This window comes from Rhea pennata, chromosome 2, assembly GCF_028389875.1.
Source record: "Rhea pennata isolate bPtePen1 chromosome 2, bPtePen1.pri, whole genome shotgun sequence".
Lineage (NCBI taxonomy): Eukaryota > Metazoa > Chordata > Aves > Rheiformes > Rheidae > Rhea > Rhea pennata.
Window position 1 is genome coordinate 48545306 of NC_084664.1, and position 3930 is coordinate 48549235.

A 3930-nucleotide genomic window follows, 5' to 3' on the forward strand; every position below is an offset into this window, starting at 1 on the left:
GAATTTCTACTTTTAAAATTAAATTCAGATCTTCAAAATGACTGTGAAAATAACCCCACCACAGAATTTTTCATATGGTTTCTGGCTGACTTTGACATAATACGAACCTATCCCTGAATCTTTCTTTCATCATTACTAGTAAAAAAAAAATTGCAAGAAAAATTAGGATATGTTTATACCCTGCAAAACAATACTATGTTAGACAGTATCACACTTGCCTCTGATGTTGTGAAGAAAGACAAACCAAAGTCCTGGAAGGAGCCAAGCTGTATGAACACAGAGATGTTTCAGAGCTAATTAGGTCTAGCAGAGCACTGTGCTGATAAAACTATCTTCCTTGCAGTTATGCAACCAGCTCATGCAGTCTGCACCACAGCTGTACTGCATGCTGTAGACTCCTCCTTGAACATCAGTATAATTTTTGCAAAACCATTTATAATGGTCTTGCAGTTCTAAGAAGCTGTTCTGTGGGGTAGGCTGGAACCACAGTTCATTATATTCTTGATGTGATGCAAGATTGAAAGCAATAGAAAGAAAGAGATGAAAGTAACAGAAAATGCTTAAAATACATTTTTACTTCAAAGATAGGAAGTATAGTTGAGTGTACGGACTGGTATCACACTTTTTTTTTTTTTTTTTTAAGAAAAACAGTTGCCTCCCCAATGCCTTTGGCACTCCAGCTTCAGTGATCTCTAGCTGTTGGAGTGGTAATTGATGCTTATATAAACAATCATTATAAAACAGATCTGATGAATAATTTGACCATTTATCTGCTCCCTGAAGAATCTTTAAAATTTTATAGTAAGTAATAACAAGGCTATATTTTTTAATTTTGTATTTTTTTTTTATCTGCAACTATTAACAATTTCCTCTATGGCTGACTAGTGGTCACTGCAGTATTGCTGGAATAACTGTTACACTGGCTTTTGCTACAGTTAAACTGGGTTTTGTCATTTCCTGGAAAAAATCTATGCAGAATTTCAGTAAAATCAATGATGTGTAACCTGACCACGTGTATTTCAGAGAGTATAAAAGAGACTTGCAGAGCTGTGAGGCGTAGCAGAAGAGGCACCTAAGGCACAAATTAGGAAGAGGAGTCTCTGAGATGACTGAAAGAAACTAAACTTTTGCTATTGATGTGGAGGGGGCTGGGTAGATTTTGCAGCAACACAGGCTGCAAACTACTTGAGTGTGGGAAATCAAGCCGGAGCAAAAAGGGCCTTCCCTCCAGGGACATGTGGGTAGCAGGGAGACACAACCCCCATTTTCTTTTTGACCATCCCATATCCTTCTGAATTGCTGCCAGAATTTGAATTTTTTCTTTCAACTTTTGGGACATCTTTTATTACTGAATGTACATGCTGCTAGTTCAGGTAGATTTTCACACATTGATGTTTGCAAGTTTGAACTTTGTAGACTACTATGCTTGGTAAAGAAAGTGTGGCTTGCAGGATCAAAAATGCTGCTTAAGGCACTCTGCTTTTCCTGCCCTGTGGAAAAGCGTGCTGGTTACCTGTGGAAGGTGGTTGTGTCAGCTCTCGAGAGCTGGACTCCTTTGGAGCCCGTTGCCCGGGGCTGTGGGTGAGTGTAATTGTCAGGGTGTACCAAAAGGTACCTTACCCTCTTCTCTCCCTGTGCTGTGACACTCAGGTTTCCCTCTGTGTTTTTTTGGAGACCTTCTGGAGCTGCCAGTCTCCTTCATTTTGCTTTATCTATCTGTTTGCCCAAGTAAAGAACAGTTACAGTTGAAACTAGCAGAGCTAACATGCAAATGACTTCAGAATTCGGGTTTGGAAACTTTAGTAAATGCCATACTTTGTGACCAAATCCTTCCCGTGCAAGAGGAGAAAATGGCCTAGTTGTTTGGAGGGTAGTCTCTGCAGATGATATGTTAAAGATACGTGGGAAAAAAAATTATACAAGCCTGTAAGCCTCCATTGATTGATGATATAATTGCATTAAATTTTGAAGACTCAGGAATGGATAAATTTGCATTTTAACTTTCTCTCTTACAGAGGCCTGTCCTTGGAAGGAATGCAGAAGAGGTCATCCTTGGAATACTTGCATGCTGGTTTCATGACTCTACGAGGTAAGCAGAGCTCTTGGGTTTGGTGTAAGGCATTGGGTTGATTCTTGGGATGTGGAATGGGTGACTCAAGGTTCACTTCTCATTTGTGAAAGAAAATAGTTTTGCACGCATCTTGAAAGAGTTCTAATTCTTTATGCCTCTAATGGTGAGTGTTCAGATTGAAAACAGGTGGCAGTGTTTTCAGGCTGCCTGAACTCCCACGGTTCGGACATGTGAAAATCTCCCTTCCTCCCTCTCTCTTCCTTCCTCCCTCTGTTCTGCCCCTCCCCCCCCCGTGGTTATAAGGGACATTTCCAAATGACATAAGATAAGCTGTTCCGGTTTTAAGATAAATAATATTTTACATGTATAATACACATATAGCAGTATGTGATATGTATTTGTAAGACTAAGCAAATCCTGTATTATAATTGCAATGATATTATAATATTAGTGAACAAAAGGTATGTTGAAAGTATCTTGAGGTTTTTCGTGGGGCCGCATGTACCATGTGCAATTGATCAATGGCTATGTAAAGAAGATGGCTTGGAGATTAAAGATATTTTGAAATTCAGCTCCTTATGCTGATCTTGTGTTGCTTCTGCTATGCCAGGTTGGGAGTATCCGAGCACTTGCTGAAATGTTTTGTTCTTAACACTGATTTTGATTTTAATAGTAGTTTGTGTCTCATTTGACTTTTTCTGTGCAAACAAAACTGACTTTGTGCATATTTAAATGAGTGTTTAGAGGCATGAACTTCACTACTCTAATAAAGCTGAGAAGCCTAAATGATGCATTTGAAATGTTCCTGAGCAGTATGGAGCTCTGGCTGCTGCTGTCTGGACTCTCTTCCTCCAGAAATTCCAGTCATGGCTGAAAGGTAATTGCAGCATGTCTCTAGATGTAGCCACAACAGCCATTTACATTGTTTCTTGAAGCAAAGCAGTGTCTGCAATAGCAGCCAAACTGCCCAAGAAAGAGCTCTTCCAGACTGAAACTCTGAGAGTAACAGCAGTTTCCAGGTCCTTGGCTTGCTGTGGAGCTGGAAGACTTTTTTTTTCCCCCCTTACAATAAGCATTCTGACGTATGAGTACATGACCCAGCAGAATTGGATGAAATTCAGGAAAACTAACGTGGTTTGTACCCAGGAAGCCAGCAGAAGATGTGGGGCAGCTAGTCATATCTGCTCCTTCTCTGATGAGCTGTGCCAGAAGCTGATGTAGAGCCCTGGGGGTTCATAACCCCCTACTGTGGGCAGTCTCCACTGACAAGGAACAGATGACTGCGGGCCCTGCTTGTGGCTGACCACGGCCTGAGACTGGGTGGGATCCATCCTGTCCTTTAGCCATCCAGGCTGATGGCAAAAGGAGTGGATAAAAACCATGCCAACTACAGTAGCCTCTGGACTATTATCTGCCTGGTGGGTTTGGCTTGCTTCAGTGTTGTATTGCACAGGCTTAAGTCTATGGCTGCATCTTCTTGCCACCTCATTCTGAGGTCAGAGCTGATGCCCTCTTATTCACAAGGAGAACATAGGGGATGTACATGACTTTTCAGATATGTTTTACTAATTCTATTGTATTAACATGGAATAGGATGCCGAGATTAAGGAAAAATGTAGTGCTTGTCAGCATCCATAAATTTACACCACAGATTAATCAGCAAACCACTTTTGATTCTGACGTGATTTTGAAGCTCTCTGTAATAATATATATTAATACTGATCGGCTAACTTTTACTGTGTGCTTTTGTAGAGTTAATTCAGGAATTGTCTGGAAAGACTTTCTGAAAGGGGTTATTTTTCCCTGATCTGTCCCTTTGTATCTCAGGACACAGCAGAGCAGTTCAGTCTGGGCTGCCA